Source organism: Empidonax traillii, unplaced genomic scaffold (genome assembly GCF_003031625.1).
Source record: "Empidonax traillii isolate 1590-97213 ecotype Southwest subspecies unplaced genomic scaffold, ASM303162v1 scaffold347:size1123457, whole genome shotgun sequence".
NCBI lineage: Eukaryota > Metazoa > Chordata > Aves > Passeriformes > Tyrannidae > Empidonax > Empidonax traillii.
In genome coordinates, this window is record NW_020955540.1 from 347,897 (window position 1) to 374,324 (window position 26,428).

Genomic DNA, 26,428 nt, shown 5'->3' on the forward strand with positions numbered 1-26,428 from the left:
ATTTTCCAGGAGAAAGCAACAAAAAAAAATTAAAAATGGACAGTACACGTGAACTGATAATAGCTGAAATTTTTCCTGATTAAATGATTCTTGACTATTTCAAGACATTATGCGGTTTTGCATGTGTGCATTCATTTCTCATGTTTTGCATAATCTTTCTGATGACTGTATGCGCAAGTTTACCATGGAGAAACAGCAGCTAGCCAATGTGATTACTCATTAAATTTAATGACTAGGTTAGAATCATCTACTATAAAACTAAGATGAAAGCGAAATCACAAATTTGAAAGCCAACTAAAGGCTGAAACATATGCAAGCAGAGTTAGTTAATACCCCCTTAATATGCATAACAATAAATACATCATACAGATATACAGCAAATTCAGATGCACGTTACCCAAGTGGAACTCAGCTGTGATGGTGTATGAAATGATACATTTAACACTAATGAGAGGTATAACTCAGAGACAGCAAAAACATCAAAAGTACTTTAGGGCTCTCTTGCAACACTGGAATATTTTTCATAGCCAGATAGCATTCCAACCTTTTCTGTTTAAGCACAGGGAAGGAATACAGAGCTTGATGTGTGCCTCTAAATATCTGTAAATAAGTGCAGAGGTCAGGGCTGTAACACTGCAAAAAAGCAGAAAAGGGTAAAGCCCAGGGCCTACAAACACTGTATGTGTGACAAGGGAAGATTACAAAGGAAGATGACCAAGTACAGCTGAGGAATCATAGAATAGCCTGAGTTGGAAGGGACTCACAAGGATCACTGAAGTCCAACTCCTGGCCCTGCCAGGACAGCCCCAAAAATCACACCTGTGTGCCTGAGAGCATTTTCCAAATGCTCCTTGAACTCTGGCAGGTTTGGTGCTGTGACTACTTTCCCGGGGAGCCTGTTCCAGAGTCCAACCACCCTCTGGGTGAAAAACCTTTCTCTAATATCCAACCTCAGCCTCTCCTGACACAACTTCAGGCCATTCCCTCGAGTCCTGTCACCGGCCACCACAGAGAAGAGATCAGTGCCTGCCCCTCTTCGTCCCCTCACAAGGATGTTGTAACTGCACTGAGGTCTCCCCTCAGTCTCCTCCAGGCTGAACAGACCAAGTGACCTCAGCCACTCCTCACACAGTTTCCCCTCAAGGCCCTTCACCATCTCTGTAGCCTCCTTTGGCTGCTCTTTATTAGGTTTAAATTTTTCTTGTATTGTGTCTCCCAAAACTGCACAGAGCACTCAAGGTGATACGAGCACTTGAGTATTTGATGAAATACACAAAAGCCCTCTTTTAAGACATGGCTTTAATGACACTTATTTGGATGTTTATTCTCAGCAAAACTTCCACCTCTGCCAAGGAGGGAGTTTGGGCTGACACTGGCAGCACCGGTTCTCTGTGCCCATGCGGCTGCCTCGGCCCAGCATCATTTTGTCAGGCACTTTATTTCCCCTCAATTCTCATTTCTCCTTAAAAGCATCATATTAATGTACCAGTGGAAGAGGTGGATTCACATTTAGTTTTATCTCTTCAAAGGCGTAAGTAAGGTTAAAAAAACCCAACTCAACAAAAAACCAAAACCCACAAAGTACAAACCTTGCCCTCTCCTCCTCGTGACACACCAACCTGTGCACGTCCTCTGGGCTGCAAAACCTGAGTAGCTGTGGGCCTTCTAAAAAGCTGTATAAACCAGCTAGGGTTGTGTGTCATTGGTTTTGAAGCACCATTCAAAAAGTTTTTACGCTGAAAACTCTTCCACCGAGACATGAGTCATAAATAAGCAGCTTTGTGGTGGATGCAGTAGCTCCTCTTTCATGTAATCTCTTTTTCTGAAAGCTTTGATTGAGAGCTAAGCCACATTCAGGGTTTTGTGGTTGAGTCTGGGAGCTTCCTTCAGTAATCTCATTCCTGAATTAATTGCAGCTGGAGCTCATCACCCATAATAACATTTCCAGAATCTTTCCCTTATTATCTTCATCTGTCAGGTTAAATTCATCTTTTTGACATGACACACATTAAAAGCTGTGAAAGAGAAGTACATACTTTGTTACTCAATGGGGACAAGCAGCACACAGTGCTGCTACTGCCCACAGGTCTGCTTTGGCCCTTGATGAAACATGAAGGACATTTCAGCGAACTTCAAACACAAACAGCTGAAAATAAGAAATCTTCTTGTCCCCAGTCCATCACCTTTAAGGACCATGGCAAGGATTCTTCTACCTTCCCAGTTTCAGGATGTTTCTATGCAACATGTACAACCAAGTAAGAGACCCGCACCAGTCCCACACACAGACAAGAAGCAAATTATCAGCTGTGGTCTAGGCTGGGCTCTCTCCCCCTCAGTTCTCCTTGGCTGTGAATTGCCTTAGGCTGAGGGTATCAGAAAAAATGCCATTATAATTTTTGCTCAAAGTATTCAGCTGCCAGGCAGCCAGGTAAGGACTGTAAGGGAAAACATTCCTGAGAAGGGGAGAACTCCAGACTGTTACTCCAGGTAATTCTAAGTTAACACAGGTGCAAACCATGCACTCCCCTTGTTAACCATTGTTCATATTGGAATTGCAAAAAAAAAGGTCTTACCCTTAATGAGGTAGGGTCCAGTTATGCAGGAAATGCATGGACACATTTCAGACACCTGGGGATAAAAGGAGAGAAAGGGTAAGACAGTTTTGAGCTGTATTTTGTCTCACAAGAAAATCGATGCAAAATCTCTGTGTCAGATGCTTTTATAATATCTGGAAAAAAAATACACACAAATGAATTCTATCTGTATGCTTTCATGAAAACACAATAAAATTGAAAAAAATACTTTGTGTAGTAAATAGAAAGCTTGATGTATCTTACAGGAGTCCAAAAGTTTTAAGGCAAATCCAAAGAACCTGTTTCAGTAGGCTTAGGTTTCCTGCACATGGATGCACTACATTTCATTTTTCAACTTCTTAAAAGCTTTTATTTGATGTTAGGAAAAAATATCCCATCAGTCAATGACTTATTGTAAACATATACCAGTATAAAACATACAAAATATACTTTTATAGAAGTTACTCACATGAATATAAATTCATATTAAGACAGAAATACATTCATTCTTTACTGTGGTCTAATTTCACAAAATTTCCAGGATTTGTGCTGGTACCAAACCAAGAGTGCAGAAAGCTCCTGAAGGCTGGTACCAGGGTAAGTGAAAGGGGAATCAGAGCCATTCTGCTTTTCTGACTGCTATTATGATAATGGCATCAGTACCTTGACAGATGCTGAGAAGAATAATTTTGCTGATTGACTTTTCTTCAAACCTAAGCTGTGGGCAATCAAAGAAAATATGAACATCTGGATGAGCTTTTGATTGCCATGCTCACTGATATACTGCACCCAAATAAGCAACAATTAGTACAGCTTGTGTCAAAAGACCCATCAGTTAATTCAAATTAAGGCAGGAAAATTGAATCCTATTGGCATTCATGCATATTTGTATGCATAGTTTAAATAAGCTTCTTCTGCACTCCATTATCCTTTATTTACATGGAAAACACATGCAAGTTTTGTGTTTTAAGTAAATATTTTCAAAAGCTTTTTGATTCTTAAAGCCAAACTTCTGGGAAAACTCTATGTCCTTTGGAAGGACATATCCAGTATAATAAAGATAAAAATTTGTTGGCTTTCCAAAGTTCACATTTCTCACTTGGTAATACATTTCACAAATTCGGAGAAGTTATTCATAAGCATTTTGTCAGTTGCAATTACAATAACATCAGACTGGTATCTGGGTAAACTTACTAGCAAACATGGTGGTCAAGATAACTACCAGACTGCAGTAAGAAAGTCCTAAAACTGAAGAGTAATTTCCTCATGTTTTTGCTTGATTTTGAGTGTAAAACCCTGGGAATATGTCTCTTCTTTCAAAAAAAAATAGCATTCTTGTTTGGATTCTATTTATAGAAACAGTAAATTAGGTTGCATGAGAACCTGAGATTAAAAGTAATCAATGGCAAAAGACAAAGTTGAAGTGCTTAATTTTCTAAAAAGAGAAATTTTTTAAAGAGAAATTTTAATTCTAGCTTCTTGCAGTAAATAAACTTTAGTCCTTGCTTGGCAGATATAGATACCATTGTTTCCAAGTTAACCTGTTGAGATATTATTTGTAACTTGGGTGTAGAAGTCTGTTCTTTTTTAAAAAATTGGGTCAGCTCTGGCTGAGGTGCTATTGGTGCTCAACTAACCAGAGGTCAAATTTACTGTAATCTCACCTAAATATCAGTTAGCTCAATCTAACTGACCCCAAAATTCTCTTAGCAAACCCCAGTGTTTCTGCAGCACATCCAGCAGTGGTCACCTACAGCCGCTGCAGAGCCGTGGTGAGTGAGGGTCACCCACACAGCCCCAGCTGCATCATGAGCTGGGCCCCCACCCTGCCTGCAGCCCCGAGAGCCCGCTGTTATCAGAGCCAGGGGCCTCAGAGCAGTGCTGGGGATGTCTGAAACACTGCTAGGATAGGAGAGGGACCATGCCAGAGGAGAAGGTTGGGTGAGTCAGTCCACTGGCAGGGTACTCAGGTGGCCACATTACCAGCTGCCACGGGTGCAGTGAGTGCAGCCAAGCAGCTGTTACATTCTTTTTTTCTGAAGGTCCACTTTGATGCCAAGAAATGGGTTTTCCTAATCACTGACTCCTGTGAATATTAAGACTCCAACACTCTTGAGAACAATCAAATCAATTAATTAGAAAACTGTTACTGTGCTGCTTTCATAAATCAAGGATTAGCTTGTGATCCATAACTTCAAACAGCCCTTTAGCAGTTGTTTTCTTGGAGCTCTTTCCTTTAAAATACTAATACATCCATCTTATACATCCATCTTCTGATTCAGAGGTTAAAAGTTCTTCTATTAGCATTACCTTTAGAAATATATTTGATGGAAAATCCCTTAGATAGTCTAATGATGTGGTCCAGTTGCTCTAAAGTGTACAGGCCCCTTACAAATGCTACTCAAAAATCAATACCAATCCTTCAGTGCCTTCAAAGGATGTGGAATAAGGGCCTTAATAATAGTGATTGTCTTCAGCAAATAACTGTTCAGTGATTATTCTGCAGTGGCCTACAAGTCCAAATTCCCCTCAATAACTTTCAAAATGGATGCATGCTGGGAAATGTAAAATCATCCCTAGCAGACAGGTCAGTAGCTGAACTTTCTGGCTCGTCAAGTGCCTACTTAGCTACTCTGTTGCTTTGTCATCATTGACATAAGATTTTGGAGAGGAAAATCTACTAAAAAAAGTAAGTTCTAAAATAGTAGGTCAGCTTCTCAGACATGTTCAGCACACCAAAGAATATTGTGCACCACAGGAGAATCAGCTGGCAGCCTCTCATTTTGCCCATTTTATTTCAGAATTTGAAAGTAGACTAAAGAGAATAAATTTTCAAAGACTGTGGTAGTAGGGAAGAAAAATCACTCCAAATCGGTAACAACGAAGCAGCATTCATAGTTACATCCTCTGATATTTATTCTCTGAGTAAAGCAGCCTGATTGCTTGGAGTCAGTAACAGGGGAATATTTAGCAAAGTTTGAAGTAGTGTGGAAATTACTTTACTGATAAGACTCTGAATGTAATGTTGTGGCACCTTCCTGGAGTTCAAGTTTCCATGAGAAAGTCACAGTGGACAATATCAAAAGCTCAGCACAGTCCAGATGTAACAGCCATTGCTTTGACCATCCACAGGAACAGCTGCACTGAGGAAGTAAGAGACTGGCTTGGCTTGTCTAGAGCAAGTCATAGAAAGCCAATCTTGCCTGTTCCTTACCCCCTTGTTATCATCTGCATGCTGCTACTGTGTCAAAACAACCAACCAACCAACCAAAATGGTTCTTTCCACTTCTGGTCAGCTTTTTCCCTGTTAAATAGAATGAATAAACAATCTCTCATAATTAGCCCACATGAAGAATCAAAAAATGCATTGAATACATGAGCCTATTTCCTATTATCTGCCATTCCTATGTCTTAATATTTGCATGTTCCTCTCTCTTACTTCTCAAATGTGCTACTACTTTTCATACAATGTCTTTATTTTCAGACCAAGCAAGAGTTCTTTGTTCAGTTCTGCTGACCTGTTACTGCACTTCTCTCTTATTAATGTGTTTTACCTTTGCATAAAACATTCCACACACAAGCTGCTTTGGAACAAAGGGTCCTGTGAGGGCAGGTCACAGTAACACGAATTCTAGCAGTGTGTATCCACGGCACTGGGCCTCACTGCCACAGCAATTCTACAAGTTCCAGTCCTGGTTACAGGGGTCTCAGGACTTCTAATATTTGTACTTTATACACAACACAAGAAGTCGTGTAAAATGCACTGCAAGTACAGTCAATGTGCCCCCCAAAGTGGCTCAACATATTTCTTACAGATTTGTTGTCTCAACTTATTTGCCCATCCTCAGGGACACACAAAGTTTCCAGTACCTCCTATGTTTGCTAAGAGATCAGGCTTTTCTGCTCCTTGGTTGCATCCAATTCACTCTCAAAAATTCGAGTCATGAAAAAAGTTCTGTCTCTCCACAGAATTCTTGGAAAATGAGTGTTTCCTAAGAAAGGAGGTTCTTGGCATACAGAACAGAGAACCTTGTTACATTTATGCTTCATCCTATCACAACTTTTAAGTAAAAATATTGGAAAAAAATTGTCCATATACATACATAGATTGGCTGCCAGTGACGTTACTTGCTAGAAGACACAATGAAGTAATAATATAATAAGAAAAATAACTTTGGAAATATAAAGACAGTGACCTTTTTGTATGTTAGCAAAAGAAGTACAAAATAAAGACTGGAGAACACCCATCTGTTGTTTTAATCCTACATTAGATGCAAAGTATTTTTATTTTAATCATATCTCAAGTATTAAAGCTTATTTCCTACTAGTATTTCTTCCAACTTAACTGTCTTAGCAAGTTAAAAAAACCAAAACCCTCTTTGCTGACTCGCTGAACCACCATGTTGAGCTCTGTGGCTCCATTAACCATAATAAAATCATTATCATGACTTATTCCTTCATGATTAATATATAGTGTTTGTATGAACGTTCGTTGTGACTGCAAGTATATTGTGCAATCCAGCAGCTGACACTGTAAGTTATGCAATCCATAAATATTAGGATAGAGAAAATCTTAGTGTGATTTCAGACCCAGTTTTGTTAAAACAATTCTCTGAACTAGCCACTCTCCTTGTGAGGACATTCTGGTAGCTTGGGGGGTTTTTTTTCATTTCAAAATACTTTGAGAACAAATGTTATGTCCAACTATATTCTCTGCAATAAGCATAAGGTAGTGAAATAAATTAGACTAAGTACCTACCCAGGAGTAAAATTAGGTTTTACAGGCATGAGTGCTACCAGAGCTATCAAACTCAGGGAACCCTTTACGATGTAGATCTTAGTGATATGGTAATAATAGGATACTTTAAGCAAGCTGTTGGCTGAATCAGACAAGTTAATCTCAACTATATGTTAGTCAAGTCATTTTATCCTCATAAGTTGATTTTAGTCCATTAAGAGAGCCTTTTCGCTTCACAGTGTGGACAGTCATTATATTTCCCTCCCTTCATGTGTCTTCACTCAAAGCAGCACTCAACCACTTTGGTGCTTATTACTGTTAACAAGAATGTGGTCTACCTTAATACAGTGTCAAATGAAGTCAGAAAGAGTCGTGTGGATGATAGCAAGAGAAACTGCATCAGCGTGCACGATGTCATCATGTAGATGAGAAATATAAATGAGGGATGAAATGCAATTTAAGCAAACACTCAGATGGAAAACAAATGTGCCACTGCAGACAAACAATTTCTGAAGCAGCTGTATGGGAGTCCTTCTTCACTTGTAATTCTGTAATGGGACTGAAAATCAGAAGAAATCAGAATTGTTAAGCAATCAGCAAATAGCAGATATTTTCACTGAAGTAGTATTTCAATGAAATTCTTAGCTTTCACTGACAAGACAAGCAATATAAAACAAACTGAGTTAACTGCATGACCATCCAAAAAGCTTGTGTATTAAAGCTGCTCATTTGGCAGAGAGACTAATAGGCCTAAAAGCTTTCTAGCTCATTTTAACACCTTCTGTTTTTCTCATTAAAGCTAACCCTGATGTTCAGCTATTATTGTAGAATTTGATCATATTTACAAACCCTTGCTACCTTTCCTCCTTAAAGATCTGATCTGAATCACTTCTGAATATCTAGCAGATGCTCAAGATATTCAGTTCTTGGAAAGAGGCAACAGTCTTTAAACGCCATCTGAAGCTTTGCTGCAATCTCCAGCTACTGTGCCTAAAAAGAAAACCTTTCCTTGAAGACACTGTCTCAGACAAGTGCCTGCTTCTGCTTTCATCCTCTGAATCAGCTTGTGCTGATCTTGGCCTATTCTGTTCTCTGAGGAGGGAGGAAAAGCATCATCCTGACATCCCACTACCCTTGAAATTTTACCAAATCAGGACCAAGTTCATACAGGGCAGCTTGCTCTGATTCTGTCAGTATTTACACTTCAGGCAAAAAAGAGGCTGACTGATGACTAATGGTACAAGGACACTAAAGTATAAAAATGTTGCAATTTTAAAAACCCAAAAATCTATTTTAAAGCTTCAAACAGGATTATAATCAGAAATCTGAAAACCCTTTGTGTTCTTCCAAATTAGATTACACATATATCATTATAGTCATCATGTTATGGATACATAGAAAAAGAACACGGCTGACCTTCAAATCAACCCTCAGCTTGACAGACTGGATCAATATATTGTCCAGACCTCTATTTCTCATTCTCTTTCAACAGTCAAATAGAATTTATTTGTTATGATAAATAAGAACTCTCCCGTAACAACAGAAAATAAGATACAGGCAGCCACCTTGCAATGTACTTGTTCTCAAAATTCTCTTTGTTATTTTAAGGAACTGCAGGTTTCCAAGCTGCTTGCAAGAGTAGCATCTTCATCTCTTAAAGGAAGACTAGAGTATTCATAATGAAGTGAAATCAACTGTTTACAGTGTCTCCTGGAGGACACAGAGTTGACATAAGTTAGAGATTAACATCCATTTTGTTCTCTGTGTGGAAAGGTCACAGGAGACCTCAGATCATAGCAGGTCTTAGATCATAGGGGGTCTCAGTTTCAACCACAATATAAACCAGAGGCAGACACTTCTGGACACAGACTCTGTAACTTAACTGCAGAACAAGCACACAAATGGTTTGTCACCACTTGTTGAAGCCCAGTTTGTTCTCACTATGTGTTAAAAAAGTGCCTTGACTAGAAGTTTCTCCTAATTTTATTTCATGGACAGAAAATTACTGAGAAACTGCAAAATACATTGGTTTCTCTTAAATTACATGTTCAGATGGCCAGGATACAGAAGTAAGTCTTGGGAAAGAACACAGGCTGAGGAGGCCTCCTTAAGCCTCAGGCCACTGGTAATTATTTCCCATAAGAATCCTGTACCCACGAGATGCAGTCAGGATTAGGGAACGTACTGCACTTTGAAGGTGTATAAAGATTTTAAAGAGCTCATTAGTACTAGATTATCCAAAACACTGGGATTTCTGTGTTACTGTTTTCACCTATCTTACCATAAAATGATAACTAGGTATTCAGACAGAATTTAAGTTATTTTTGACAACCAGTTACTGCGCTTATTATTTGAAAGTCCAAAAGATAAGTTTTCACTGTTTCATGTAAGAAAAAGTAAAGTTTGTTCTCCATTTACAAAGGAGCCTGAAAATCTGTTCATTTCAGGTTTTCCGCATGTTTACAAAAAAAAGTTTGTGGTCTATAAGAAAGAACAGAATTCTTAGAAGTAACCAATTTTTTCTTCCCTGATTATACTGCAAGATTCAATTAAAAGAAAACCAAACAAAACAAACGCCCCAAAAAAAAACAAACAACAAACCTCAGAAGATTTTGTCAGCTTTTGATAACAGGACAACAGAACTGAGCTGTAAGCTGCAAGAGGCTTTTTTTTTTTTTTTTTCTCCAAAAGCTCAAGATTAATATGAAAGGGATAAAAAGGAACCACAACAACCACAACATAGGCATCAGATAAAAACTTTTTCTCAAGGAAGGTAATGCTGCACAGAGACAGGTTGTTCAGCAAGAACATCCTGGAGGTATTCACAACTCAGCCAAAACAAGGCCAGGGCTGGCTGGACCAGGTTCTAGCAACAGTAGCACCTCAAGCACGGACCTGAGGTTGATAGTCCCCAGAAGTCCTTTCCAGCAATAGTTCTGTCATTGGTGACCTCTTAGTGCAATTGCTGAAATTACCCAAGAATCATCCAAGAAAAGAGATTATAGGGCCTTATTAAAAATGTTAAATATGGTAAAATGCCTAAATATAGAAATAAATGCAAATATTGAAATGCTAATGCAAAAAGAGGATAGGCAATCCTCAAAGCCACATTAAAATTTTGGGCTCTTCACTGAACTGTACGTGCTAAATGGAAGCAAAGAAGGGAGTCTTACCCTTTTTTCCTTTCAAGTCACCTTAACAGGAATCAAATACATTTACTTTATCACAGCAAAAGTCTGTGCTTAGATAAAGTATTTAATAAAAGTTACCCACATCGGCTGTCATGGGCATTTTAAAAATAATATTGTCATGTTACACAATAGGATTCCTTTAGGGATAAGCATTATCACTTCAACATACTTTTCTCCATATAAGACTTTCCTCTTCAAAATGTCACCCTCAAGACTCCAAACTGTAACAAGAAATTTTATCTTATTTTCCCTGTTCCAGCATGGTTTTCACTAAGGCATTCATTCCACTTAACTTTTTAAGCTGACAGGGTTCGTAACTGGCTGGATAGGCTGCCTCTTTTGCAGGTAAAAATTTAAACGATATAAATTCTTTTCCAACACTCAGCTCAATGTACTCCCAACAGGCCAAGAAAGTGATACTTTCTTCTGTCACCCCAAGAGCACACCTTAATGTAGACAAGCTAAAGAGAGAACCCAGCACGAAACCCAGCTTTCCTTTTTCATAAGCACAGGTACAACCAACTTATAAGAGTGTTCTGCTTTAATGAATAAATAGATCATGAGTCCACCACTACAGCAATTCCAAGCAACTTAGTTTTGGTGCAAAAGGAAGAACTGGCTCAAGCTGCAACTGTTCATAATTTTAAAGTCTGGAGATCTTTTGTTCATCTTTGTCTCTTGGACAATATCAAAGGCATCACACATGTAGCAATAATCTTGTTCTTACACAGGGATTTTCCCATATTTTTGGACTGGAACCTCAAGGAGAATGATGTTTAAATCATGGTCATTTTACTATGAAACAAAAAAAACCTAGGCCTATATTAACCAGACTCATAATTCAGTGACTGTATCAATTCTCCACATGAAACAAGTGATCATCTGCTCCACTTGTCCACAAGCAACATTAGCATCTTTCCTCTGTGCCTCCATATTCCCCCTGCTTTAGCTTTAAATCTCTCTCTTTATATACCACTATCCACTTATTTTTAACTTATGTCTTCTAAATTTCTGCTTGGCTCCTCAGCTCATCAACATATGGTAGATCTGCTCACTGGTGTTACAGACCTCCTGTCTGGGACCATTTATGTAGCTGGCACAGTCATTTACACATCTTAAAGGCAATCAGACAATATCACCACCTCAGATGATGTCCTCAGAAAAGTTGTAGCCACATCTACTTAAAGCACTTGACCTTAAAACTGTTCACTCTGTAGTGGATCGTAATTTCAAAAGTTAAAATAAAGTTTCATGCTAATATTAGTTCTTTTCTCCATCTTGTGCTGTCCTCAGGGTCAGGGTGTACCTAAACCAAGTATCACCTATAGAAGCTAAAATAAAGATGACTGGGAGGGGGTTTTTTGCTTTATTTAGTTAATTACTTCAGCCTGCACTCACTTTCCTTTATTTTTTCAAATTCCTAGACCAAGAGAATGAATTGCTATTGCCAAAGACAGAGGAGAAAAAGAAAGGGAGGGGTGGAGAGAGAGAGGAAAGGGAGTCTTCATTTGTCTCTCTTAACTTCTGCTTTGCTTTCAGATAGATTTGGTGCTAAGAAATCCTCATTAATAAATAAAAGCCACCTTCTAACTCTGCATTGCTTTTGGTCCCAAAGAACATCAAAAGATCGTGCAAACCGAAAGTAAAATGCAATCAATTACCAAGCTCTCGGGATTATTTCACCAAAGTAATCGATTTCACTTCACCACTGCAGCCACCTTTCATTGGGAAGATATCAGCTATTTAACAGCACACTCATAAAACAAGGTAACAAATTACCTCAACGTTTCCTAGGGAATAACCTTTCAGTCGTTCACTAGAAGGAGACAGGTCAAAAATCACCCTTTTTCTTTTTTTTTTAAACTTCAGTTTACATGATCTCTATTATACCTACAAGGTATGTCTTATAAAAAGCAGGGAATCCAGCTGAAGATTTCATACACTAGAATGCATGGCTTAGGTTTCAGAAAAAAGATAACAGCATCTGCAATGACTGCATACAGCCAGGACTGGGAGCTGTCACATCAAACTGCATTTCTACTTAGCAGCATGGTAGGAAATAGAATTCAGTAAGAAACAAGGCTCAATGCACAAATGCAGGGTTTCCACCAGTGAAGATATTCTATCCAGGTGTGATCCCAGAGGGAGTATATGCAGGACTTTGAGGGCTGGCATTTTATCTTGAGAAAATGGAGAGTTCTAAGCTTGACAAAGGACACTCCTTACCTAAGAAGGGAAAGTGATACTGTCTAAAATATCATATCCAAAACACCTAGTTAATTTCCTTGTCTTGCCACACATTTTTTGTTCTGTCAAATAGGAAAGTGATTCCTTTTCTTCCCTTCTCTTGGGGTAAGGCCACATCTTACTTTCACAATGTAATAAAGAGACAACGTTCTCTGTTGACACTGATGCACTTCAGACACTTTGCATACAAGTAATTAGCAAATTATATTACCTTTTTTTCAAAAGTGCTGAAAAGCTTGGGATTGCCATTATCACTCAGCAAGCCACTCTGCAATGTTTTTCCAATGTCTCTCTGGTTTTAGAAAGATACACAACTTCACACAGAAATTAAAAAATTAACCTTTCATTTTAACCACTAATTCCTTCTTTTTAACATTATTCAGTATCTGTCTTGTATTCCCACGGTCAGACACTCAAACTTAGCTTTAAAACTTAACTTTCCTGAGAAACCATAATGCCAGGGACTAGAACCTTTGTCACTGACACAGGGAAATCCAGCAAGGGGAATTCCTTCAAGGAAATAGAGTTATATAGAGGAGCATAAAAAATCCTGATGTACCCAGTTGGACAGTCCAGGAGCCCCAAGAGCTGAGCAGCAGCTGCCGTTCTGATTGAAGTGCTCATTAAAAGCTGCCAAAGTTCATCCAGTGGGCTGGAAATGCCTGACTCTAGAAACATAATAGGGCAAAAATTGCCAAGTGTTAAGGACACAAAGTGCAGATCTGTTTGGGATGGGGTTCCACTTGAAGTGTGTTAGCCCACGGGCCAGCCTGAGCTCCTTCACTGCTCACCTGCAGTCAGCTCTGACAGCATGCAGGTGTGAAACAACATTGTCCCTACTTGTAACTAGAATGAAAAAAGGGTTATAAATATTGCAACAGATTCCCAGATCCCAGTGTCCCAGGACAGGTAGGAACATGACAGTGCACAAGTGTGTCTAAAAGCACACAAGGGCTGTACAGGCGACAGAACTCTGAGTAAGAATTTTCGCTGACTTTGGCAACAACGACCCACTGAGGTTTTATTTTCTCCCCCACAAACCAGGGTTGTTCTCAAAACAGCATTGTTCTAAAGAGTACAATTTCAAATGTAATTAAATCTGTATTTGATATGTATTAACAAGTATAAACAAACAAATGCTTCCACTAAGGAAAAGGTTCCTAGCACAGCCAGAGTAATCTGCGACAACATGGGAAAGTGTGAGCACTTTTAAGAAAGTCTACCCTTTTTTTTTTTGGTTACTGTGATGCATATGTGTTTCAGATAGGGCAATTTTTGAAGGGTTTTTATGTGTTTTTTTCTTTTTTCCAGCCAACTCTGTAACACAGCACCATCTTCAGAGTATCGTCTTCAGAGACTTTTTTTATCCTAATTCTTGAAAAATAAAAAATATGGTATTGATGTGCAATCTAGATATCTCATGCTTTAAAGAAGAAATTTAGCATTCATGGCCGATATTTTTCACTTTGCTGATGATACTGCATTTTCATATAGCAGATGAATGCCTTGTAAATATACAGGGCATACCCAAGCACTGAAAAAAAATGAAAGTAATGTGGCATATAAAGTGGTATTTCTATAAGTAGGAATTTCAATTTATTAAAAAGTATGACAAACTAGTAACAGAGAGTCACTGAAAGACATTTGGCAGCATTGGTTATGTCTGACAATAATCCAGCTACCATCTTCTTTTAGACAGTCACAGGAGACAGTCAGCACCTCCTCTTTTGGAATATCTTTTGTCCTCACTGGCAGACACTGTAGTCACAAAATAATTGCTTCACTATGATGCTGTACCTTCCCATTATTACTCAATTTATGTATTATTTTCCCCATGTAAGAAGTTGCCTGGATTATATTTGAGATACAGATCATAAGGAAACACCTCCGAATGTCAAGTCCAAAAGGTTTAAATCACTTCAGGGCCTGAGAGACAACATTGTTGTGTTCTCTCTGGCTGCTTCCTAATTATTGAGGTTGCCAATGTCTGTAAATCATCTACGTAGCTTTGAAAATGTAGCCTGAGATCTCTTGTGCATTGCTCAGCTCCAAAGAATTCTCTGCCTTCTCATCTAATTTTTTTTAAATTCTATGACTCTCAAATCAACTAATGCTAAACAAGGTTACAAAACATAATGCTGCTTTAAAATTACTGAATTCATCTTTTTGTTTCATGCCCTGTCAAAGAATGTTTTAAAGAGTGTAGTCATGTATAACATTTTGCAGTTTCTTGGGCGTGCTGGGATTTAAAAATGATCAGATTTCAATCACCAATAATGACCTTGCAGGACCTCAAAAATTAACACAATGCTCACAGGGCATCTAATAAATTTTTAGTGAGTTTTCTTCTTATTTAAAAATTTTTATTCCTTTAAAAGAAATTTTCTAGAGGACAACATTTATGCCTAAAGCTGCTTACTAAGGATAAAAAAGAGGTACTATTTGCTCATATTTAATTTTTCTATATTTGCAGCTATTTAATATTCTGCCCTACTCTGCTATGTACTATATACTTTGCAGCTTTTAGATTCTTCATTTTATAATTTTTAGCAGTTCTTATATTCCTTTCTAGACACATCAGATTTAATTTTTATCCTTAATTTTACTGAAATAAGCAAATAACATTTTTTTTTCCCCTTAGAATCACTTATAACATCTCACAGTAAACAGCAGGTGGTTCTAATCAATGTTTTTCCATTTGTCATTTCTTCCTACAAAGGTTGTCTTTTAAAACTGTGTTTTTGGAACTATATCTTTTATAATACCCTCACGTACCTTTCATTTCTGACGACACTATTATCACGAGATAACAGATGTTCACTACTTCTCTCTTAATTATCATACTTAGGGCTTATGTCTTAAACTAATTGAGATCATCTTTGAGATAATCTTTGATCTGGGTATTTTCTTCCAGCACTGAGAGGGCACAAAACTACATTACCTCAAGGTACGCTCATGCAATATTTAGTAACTGCTCACAGGAACAGCAATTTGATTCTCTGAGCAGCTAAAACAAGTCTGCAAAAGCTGCTTTTCCCATACATTCCTCAACATCCTGTAGTCCATAGGACTACTCAAGTGCTTAATGTTATGTGTGCTGAAGAACCACCTTCCTAAACCAGGGAAAAGAAGTTTTTCTCAGGTAGATAAAAATATACATCCAAGTAAATATATTGCTTAGTCCAGAGTAATATCTTATTTTAAATATTGATTTTTCTCTCCTAGCACCTCACAGCTCTTAGCAGAAATTAGAGAACTTTAGAACCAAAATTCCAGGTATAGAATAACCCATCTGCTGTCCAAAAAAAAAAACAACTTTTTTTTCTTAAAAAAAACTAACATTAAGAATTTTTTCAAAAATTTTAAACTTAATTTTTCTTCCAATAAATAATTCTTAATACCCAATAGCGGTAATCTGAAACCCATGTAAGCAAGTTGCTTACAGTTTGAATTGCTAAGCCCATGCTGCCCATATGACACTGCAAAAAGCCTTCTTTTCAGGAGGTATTGCTGCCCATCTTGGCAGCCTCAGAAAGAGAAGCTTAACAAGGCCCCAGTGGATTCTCCAGCTCACAGGTCATTAGGACAAAGTCTCTCACAGTGATCACTTTCTCTTCCAAGAGTTGCAGAGTTTTGAGAATAGCATTCCACAGCAGCGTTAATGTTATGGATTTGAAATTAAAACAAAAAAAAAAAAAACAAAAAAAACCACCACAACGTTTGAAGTAGATTTAAGGAGTTAAAAGCATATTCAGCAGTGCTATTTTTAGATTGCCAAGTAAGCATAAAAATCTGCTTTAACTTCTGAGGAAAAGCAGTAGAGAGAAGAGCTTATCTTCAATGGAAAAGAGAATGTCTGTCTCTAGAGACTTTGTTGCTTCCAGAAAACAGTGTGTGCCAATCAGTTCAGTTCCACTGAGTGCTAAAAGATGAATAAGCAGGTTTATATTACAGACTGATACCGAACCTGGGAGTTTGGAAGCCTTGCTTCCTCTCCTTGCCAAGTTGTCTCCAACCTCAGTTAGCTGTGAACTGATCTAATAGTCCTTAGGTTTCATCTGACCTTCAATTATTGTTTTGAATGGCACTAATACAGGAGTGGAAGCTCCCAAGAAAACTGCTGAAATATTTAATCAGTAAAAATAATAGATTTCACTGTTCGCTTTAACATTTGACCTACTGCAAATAAAATACACCTGTGTTTTCTGCAGGAATACTTTGTCAAATATGAACTCAGTTGTCTCTGTCACAGGGACATACCCTGGGTTTTGCTTTTGTGATTATATTTTTAATGTAACTTTTCTAAGAGGGTATTTAAATCATAGTTCTGAAGTTCCCAATCAGAAGTCAGAAGTGTGTTTGTTTGCAAGAATTCAGGCAAATAGTAAAGGATTACCCAGAAGTAAAAGTTCTAGAATAACTAGCATAGAAAACAATTTTTACATATTTTCTTACAAAAAAAAAAAAAAAAATCACCCATTTAAATAGATTATCTTCTATTCAATATCCTTAAAGCCAATTTTTAGGTGGTGTAAATTGACATAGCTTCACTGAAACTATTATGCTTTCCAAGTCTACAAGCTGACAATTTAATCCTTCATTATCCAAGTGACTTCTTAATACAATTTTACACCCATGATATGGTTCTGAATCATTATTTTCCATGTATTCAGAGACTCTCATAATTCAGTAGCTTCCAGCCATGCTAGTAGCTCTAATTTCATGCTAGTTCTTCAAAATCTGATCCCAGATTACTCAGAAGTCTACGTAACATCATTCACAGTTACCAGAATCTACATACAGTTGCATTTTACAATCTCCACACCAAGTTCCACCCTGATTTATGCACTTCCTAAGTTTACTGTGGATACCTGAGACCTAATTCTGCTGCAGTTTGTACTAATATGTGTGACCTCACCAGATCATTCATGTACAGATTCTTCAACAGCTTAAACAGGTGCTGTTATGATTGCTGGTCTTGAACATGAACCGTTCTGCTGTCATCATCTTTCCACTGCACAGTTTTAAGTATTTCTATCTTATGAGATGATTATCCAGATTCGAGTCTTCTCTGCAGTAATAACAGATCAGTATCATTCAACAGCACAGGCAGTTCTAGCCTGTGTATCTGAAGCCATCACCATGGGATGAGGTTTTTGTTTGTTGTGCCTCCCAAACCCTGCACACAGGGACGGACCTGAGACAAGCTTGAAAACGGGGCAGGTTTTTCAGAACCAGGCCTGTTGCAGGTATTGCTGCAGAGAACTTGCAGTGCTGCTGGCCTGTAGGCAGAGACAGATTGCACTAATTTAGACAGCTCCTTGGGGCTTTCAAAATTGTGCCATGGGCCTTCCATGGGGGTGAGTTACGAGCTGCAACTCTTGGAAGAACAGCACTGAATTCCACCTCACTGTATAGGCTCTGCAGCCTGGTATATATCATGTTGACAGGGTCACTTCCTTCACATCAGAGCTCTGTTGTTCAAGTCAGTGAATTCAGAACTCATTCAGGTTGGTATCTGGGGCTAGTCCCTAATTTTATGGATTTGTTAGGCATATCAATTATACTCCAGATCAAGCTTTTATTCAGATTTCTATGCCTTTATTTCCTACACTTTCTTCTTTTATTGTTATGTTTCAACTACATGGTAAATTACCTATTTTAAAGAAAAATCCTACTGATGGATTTATTACTTAGCTTGCAAAATTGACACTCAATTCTAACATATGATTATTCAGGACTAGATAGTGAACAAGCTTCAGCAGGGAAAGAAAAAAGCTTATGAGGAAGATGTCTGTCCCTGACACATTATACCAGCCTCATTCTGTATGTTTTAGCTTTTCATTTCTCCCTCCTTCCATTTTTTTTTTATTAGCTCATATTTCTTTTTCTCCTTTCTTGTACGCTGACCAAACAGTCACAGTTTGTCTTCCATACAAAGCGATATTGTGGTCACATTTTCCATCAATGGAAAATTCCACTGCCACTGGAATAAGTGATGGCCATTTCTCTCAGGAGAGCATGTTACAGTTAATATCAGAAAACACTAAATAATTTACCCAAGGAACAAACAAGTTACCATCACATTAGATTTCTGTTTTCTTGTGATCCAAAACGTTCCTTCAGATCACATTTGAGGTGTCTAGAGATTTCTCTAGGTGACCTTCAAGTCATCAAAAAAATGAAACCATTTTTTTACAATAAATATTATTACCACTAAACTTTCATTAAGGATAAAATGCATGATTGTTTGATACAAGTATATTAGTCAAAGAACCAAAGAACTTTTTTTTTTTGAAAAAGAGAAGCCACATATTTCTTTTTCTTCTTCTGTAGTTTGGGAAATTGAGAGAAAGCAAACCAGAACATGCTCAGCTGCCATGATTGATTTTATTAAGGATTATGTAGACTTGCAACTACTGCTATTGTTACAAATTCTTTCTTCTGCTTTACCTTTTACTGAAGTATTGTAATTACTAAAGTGAACAAATCAGGTACTAAATTAATACACCAGAGTAAGACTGCAGCAACTATTACAAAATTAATAATTTCTGGACCTAGTTTAGTATTATATTTTATCTGGCTTCTTTGGAATTTTGTTAGCTGTGACATTTTTGCTACCAAGACCATAGTCTGATAAATGTTCTTTCCCCATCCCCCCACAAAAAATAAGTTTATGTTCCAATTTATAGGACTGGTTCTTACCAGAACAAAAAGAAGCTTCCAAAAAAGGATAATAATTCCTTGAAACTAAAAGTTTACTAATATCTGCAGAAGTCCATAACTGCTAAATTCAGAATTCTAAGAATACAGTTCAGTATGCAAAGCCTATTCAAGCACACAGTTTCCTGGAAGACTCTCTTATTCCTTTCATTTCTCCAATTTCTATATATAACAACTAGAATCTGAAGTAGGACTAGAGCAAAACCCCTTTGATTGTACGTTAATACTCCTCAAAGAAATTTTGTCAGACACATCTTGTTAGTCTGTTTCCTCTTTTTCTCTCCTTGCAGATCAATAATAGGGTTGGCAGTATTCAAAGCACAAAAGGACTGGAAATTGGCTCTCCTGGCAAAAAATACGCTTCTGAATCAGCCCTCAGCATCCCTTTTCAAGACAATGCTCCTTTGCTTCAAGTGCTGTGTTCTGCCACTTTCAGAGCAGTGACTCCCTGCTCAAAGTCCTGCCATAGCACGTATTTAACTCCTGCATCTTCATCTGAACAAACTTCTGTTTATTCATGTTAGTAAATGACTAATTTCCTTCTTCTGGATTTAGATCTACCTTTTGTGACCATTACTAATTTGTAAACTAAGCCAAACAATATGGATTTCTTCATTTACATGTTGAAGTCTCATTCTCAGTTTCTAGAACAGAATGGCTGCATGAACCTTATTGACTCTGACTAAACCTTAATTGCCTCTGACAAGGCAGGCAAGCTGAGCTGAGCCCTTCACCCATCACTAATTCACTAGGAAGCTGTTAAATAGCAGGTTAAATTGTGGTATTTATCCAAATAACTAGAAATTATAATATTTAGTTTAGACATACATTATTATTTGCATTTCTAATTTATAATTAGAAAGCATTCTCTATTCTTTTACCCTTCAAAAACACTTGTCACCGATTTTGAAGTTTGTCATACTTCTGCATATAAACTCTTCCTTTGGAAACCATCCTTTTATTATTTCATTGGTTTGAATCTACTAAGCTGTTGTTCAGCTGCCTTTTCTGACCCAGGTTAAGCAGTCTAATTCTTTCTTGTATCTGCTGAGACTTAGGCAGGTACCGGCAGGAAGTATTTTTCCAGCACAGAGGATTCGCCGTTTCCTCCCCCTGCCTTGAATTCTGTTCCCAGACATGGTCTCCCATTTCTCATCCCTTCTCCCCACCCCACCCCCAGAGAGGTCGTGGTGAAGCTGTGGAGGGAACTCTGCAGAGAATGCCAGTTCCCTGGCACTGCTCAGGGACACCACGATGTACACAGGCCCTCTCCAGGAAGGTTCTGTCACCTTTGCAAGACACAAGTCACTTTTGACTCGCATTTCTAAGCAAGTCTGTTGCGTGGCTTAAAAGTGTTACCTTCCTTTCCTTTGCAAGGTCACAGTACTTTCAGCAGCTGTGATTTAAGTCTAGTAGGTATAATAATTTCTTCTTGCTGAGAGTCCAGAGACACAGAGGCAGTTAATTTGGGTGACAAATTCAGATAGTGCAGATTTCAGATTCTATACATCTTGTCTGCAGTCTCTCTTGTTCTGGTTCAATAATAGTTCACATGTGATTTCAAGCTTGTTACAATTTATGTTTCACCACATTTCTCCCATGGGCCCTGCAAGCTCTGCCAGCCCCAAGAATTTCTGCAAGGGATACAGACAATGCACCTGCCATCCCATCCTCCTCAGTCCTTTAGCTTCGTAGCTTCAAAGAAAAATGAATATTATTCCTAAGCATTCTGCCTGACAGAGAGTGGGAACTAACACACCAAGGTTTTTTTTAGGAAACAATAAGCCTTTCCATCTAAGATTTTGCAAGATTTTCTCCCCCACCCCTCAAAGGGTCAGGTTCTCCAAAGAACCAATAAGTAATAATTTTTTTTTTTTTTTTGCTGGACCCTTGTGTCCTCAAAAAGAGACAAGTCTTCTGCTATAGTTTTAATTGCTATTCTTCACAACAGAAGAAACAAAGGACTCGAGTTTCTATGTACTATAAAGGAACCACTACATTCCTGTAAGTGCCAATGGCAGAAGATCAAGATTTGAAGCCTTGCAGTCAACAATGCTTATCAATTCAGCTGTCTAGTGGAATTCACACCTGAAACACAGGAGAGGTGCTAAGCTTTCAGGGTTCTTTTCTGAGAAAGGAACAACAGTCCTAAATTAGAAACACACCTTGTCTTGCAGCCACATGTTAAATATTGGGGCAAGGGCAGGGAATACACATGAATGCCACCAAATAAATGCCATACAAATGAATGCCACCAAAGTGTGATCAATAAATTAATAGCCTGACCATCAGGTGGGTCACTTTAAAGAATACTTCATTCAAAACAGGGTTTTCAGCCCAGCCCAGGAGGAATTTAATTTCCTAGAAAGGAAATTGAGACACCCTTGGTGTAAAAACAGGTTCAGTGTTGGGATTTCCAAAATACCCGTTTTGCTGCATTCATAAGGACCTGAGTGGTTCTGGGGCTCAACAGTTTTGATTACACTTTGATTACATTGATCAGTTGCCTGTTGCCCACCTTGACTCACAACCAGTCCAAACTCCACACTTTTCTGAGCTGCATGTGCTACCTTGAATGAGACCAAGCCATTTCTTTCCACCTTAGTCTCCCTAAGCAGACACCCTTTTTTCAGTGGTAAAATAAATCTCTCTCATAATAAACCTATAAAATTACATAAATAATTACTCATTTCTGACATACCTTTAATCAGTGGATATTCATTCTTTCATTAACTTGCAGCATTGCTAAAAATTATGTACTGAACATGCACCATCAACAAGATGGAAAAGCCACCCCTTTATGTAATTTTGGAAGCAGATCAGCTGGTTACAAAACATTGTTTTTTCCCATTCAACCTTGACCGGAGTTAAAACTTGTTAGTTGTCATGGCAATAAAAGCATTCAGGTGGTAGGAAAGAGCAATTAGCAGATTTCATTTGAAACTGCTCTGGTAGGGTATGTTCACAGGAAGATTTATACACTAGGCAAGGATTGATAGTATTTAGTTTCAGTGTAGTTGAGTGTTTTGGAAAATCAGTCACTATGATAAATGTGAGTTTCTTATTATCTGCTATCATTTTATCCAGCTGTCTTTTTGCCAGAATATGCCACTGACTGACTAAATGTCTTTTTTTTTTAAGTTACTCTGGTAAAATAAATATGAAGGACACTATGTATGATTTCTTTTTTTCCAAAGGCATTGAAAAAAACCAGCAAAATAGTAATATATGACTAGTTTTGCAGGAGGCTCTTTTACATTGCTCTGTAGGTATCAGAGAGTTAAACTTACTTTTACAAGCAAAACAGAACAATACTGTTACTTCAGAAAATCCTTGAAGCATTTAATAAAGCCAGCTTTATGCTATAAAAGTTGGGGTAGCCTGCATCTGGCCTTTATTGTCAGAGTATTTCATTTAAAAGAATCCGTGTGTGATCAGATGCCAGTAGCCATTTTCTGGTTTAGGACATACATATTAATTTTGACTGTAGAAATTCTGCTGTTTAAGTTTTCACTTTCATTGTTATAAACCAATTAAAAGTAAGCTGGTTTGGGGTTTTTTGGGGGGAGGAGTTGTTGTTATTGCTTTGGGGGCAGGGGTTGTTTGTGAGAACAGGCAAACAAGACAAACTTAGCTCTTTTCAGTGAAGACTTCAGAAAAAATCCTCATGACAAGATCAACTGCACCTAAACAATTCTTGACAAATATTTACCTGGTGTACTCTTCACCATCCCCACTGATGGGGATTACACAGCCTTCCTAGGAAATCCACTGCAGTGCTTAACAACCCTTATAGATGGGAAATGAATCCTTAATGTCTAACCTACAATTTCTGTGCAGTAGTTGCCACCCTTTCCTTTTCTCTCACACAAAATGTGTACAATGTATTCTCCTCCTCTTTGCAGTAATCTTTAATTGAAAACTATTACTATGTCTGTTTTCAAGGTGGATCCATTTAACAAAAAAAAACAAACTAAATTTATCTCAGCTCATGTGTTTATGTTACCCATCAGTTCACCTTGGACAACTCCACTGTTCTTTGCCTGCCTGTGAAGGAAGGTGCACGAAACCAGTTCAAGCTAAAAGTGAGGGCTTTTACAAGGCAGGGCAAGGTAAGAGCAAAAATGGCTTTCATGAGTCAGCTGACAGGGTATTTCTGATAGTTTCAGTAGAGCAGCTATAAAATAACTAATCTAAATTGTTTCTGAAATGTCTTGTAACCTACTCATTCCTATTTTTCCTTCTTCACAGCAAACTTTTCCTCTCAAAACTGCACTCTGGTACACTCATCTGAAGATAACACTGAAACTTCTGTTACGATTATGTTAAAAACACTATAATCTACCCTATACCCTGTACAATTTGCTATTTTTCTTCCTCCTCCTTACAACAGAATGATAGATTCAGTGAAAGGACTGCTAAGCCAGGCACACCCCATCTTGTACTCTGCAGTTGATTATCCATATCGTAATCCCTGATACTTTGCCCTTGTCTTCACAGAATTGCTTTCAGTATTTTCAGGGTGCTTTTTTTATTATTTCCTAGTTGTCCAGACCATTTTCAATTCTACTCTTGCCTCCTAATTTGCTTGCAGCCCTTCCCAGTTTGGAGTCAAGCAGTGAATGCTCTATAAAGTGCTCAGCAATTACACTTCCCACGCAGTGCTCATTTCTGCATATCTGGCACAACAAGGTTTGCAGACTCATCTTGCTGCTATTAGATATGCTCCTAATTATATTATGGAGCAGGTAGAATGAAAAGCCAAATAATTTAATAATCATGAAAATAACACGGCCTTCTAATTCCAAATGGATCATGGTCGCACTTGAAAATAGGTTGCTATGTGGAAAATACAGAGTGCACTCTTTGCCTGGAAAGAGGGCATTTAAATCTCTGAAGAACTTCACAAGCAAGCCCAGCAACAGCATTCTGTGATTTTTTTTCTTTGTGTTTTAAAGTCGTTGCTCTTATTTCCAGTGTCATTGCAATACTTGGAAAATAAAATTATCTAAGGCAGTTGGACTACATGATCATTGTATGTCCCTTCCATCTGAAATAGTCTATTCTGTTCTGTCTATTCTATATCTGCACCATCAATCAAACGTTACTGCTCCTCCAGGCAATGTTACCTTGTATAATGTACTAGTATTTTTGACTGCATTATTATGTCATTTTAATGTGAGGCCTGTTATTTTTAGAACTGTTGCATTTACATTTTTGGAAATTGTGTATTTTTGATCTGAGAGTTCTGTATCAGACTTTTGGAACAATGTGGGGGGGCAAGGAGTACCACACACAGGGTTACTATATTACAAACACAAAAATTGTAATGTTTCCTGGGACATGGAAAAAAGAGGAAAAGCCACGTGGAAGATTCCCAAAGTAAGTGTTGAAAGTGATAAAAATGTTCATCACTACCAAGTCATCCTTCTCATTCACATTTTAGAGAGGGAAAAGAAATCCCATGATTATTGGTGAATTTTTCTGTATATTTTGAACACTATGGTTTTGAAGCACTGGAGAAAAATAATGCAAGGTGACTCCTCAGTTCCCTGTCTGTGATGGCCCAAGGGCAAAACTAAGGTTCTGTATAAAGGCTGAAATAAAGGCACTGAAAATGACATTAAAGTGTGGATACAGGAAAATCCTCATGGATTGTAATACACTTCACTCAAACTGTGCCTGCCTTTGAGGATAGAATTCAGACACTGTAAAATTCTACCACCACAGGAAACTCAGGAAAATTGCCCTGTTTCCTTTGCTTGGTATTCTGTTATATTAATTCAGAGAGCAGGCAGGCTGAAACTCTGGGACCATCTTCAAAGCTGAACCATTTTAAGGAAACGCATCGCTTTACAACCAGGGAAATCAAATTAAACTCTGTATTCTTTCAGCAGCTATTGAGTCACAGTTCTAATGGATATTTTTAAAAACCAAACAAAACAACTGAGGCAAACCAAACAAAAAAAAACAAACAAAAAAATATGTTTCCAGTGGCAGCAGTATGTGCAAAACTTTCAATAACGTATGAGTTGTAAAACATAAGCATTGCATAGGTATAAGTTAACCATTACCACTTCACTTAGTCTGATCCATGAATGGGAATGACACAACCAACCTTCTTCTACTCTTTGTTATATGCATTTTCACTTCTTTTTGTGGTCATTCTTCCTGTGGCTCCTGCTTATCACTACTCATTAGGTATTTTTAGCTGCTTTGCTTAACTATAAGCAGAAATGAACATTTATTGCTTTTTAACAATATCGTGGTCTTGGAGTGCAGAGGAATAAAGAATCAGGTCTCAAAACTCCAGTTCCTCTCTACATTCATATTTCCTTAACGCAAGTTCATTTTTACAGCTCACTTTTTATATAATGGTGAGTTCTCAATACAGACGAGCTCATTCCTCTCTACTTCAGGAACATGTTACGGAGTACTTATATTTCAGTTGGCTTAAAAGGTAATAACGAACATGCACTCAGCATTTTTTAGTCAGCTTAAGCTGTCTACTGCAATATCTTTTTCCTAAGGGCTCATTACACTTCAAAGAATAATAATTAATTGCTGAATAGAACATATTTTTTTCCAACACTGAGAAATATATGGGTTATCGTACTCAAGTAAAGCAAGTAATTAATTAATATGTCACTTGAAGTATCCACTGTCCTCATTTACCATTTCAGGGGGCTAATCTACATGCATTTCCTTTCCAATGGCTGACCTGTTAATAGCAACATCAACAAGACTACAAGATTTATTGTTGACCTATTCTAGAACAGCTTCATTTGGGGATGAATCTACAACAGTGACTGAAGAATTAATTAGAATGATTGTGCAACTTGTGTAACATTCTTCAAGATAGGACAAAATATTCAGAAAACATTTTTTTTGAAAACTAATGCAGCTTGAACACATTCACTAATGGCACATCCTCTAGCCCAGGTGCTATCCCGTTG

General features: G+C 37.8%; 1 long non-coding RNA gene across 1 annotated transcript in view; it reads right to left on the reverse strand.

The window, feature by feature from the left end:
* Nucleotides 1-2,569: 2,569 nt before the first annotated feature.
* Nucleotides 2,570-26,428, reverse strand: part of LOC114061674 — a 135,284-nt gene continuing 111,425 nt past the window's right edge. The window contains exon 3 of the long non-coding RNA XR_003572180.1: nt 2,570-2,628. This is a non-coding gene — a long non-coding RNA (uncharacterized LOC114061674). The remainder of the gene's footprint in view (nt 2,629-26,428) is intronic.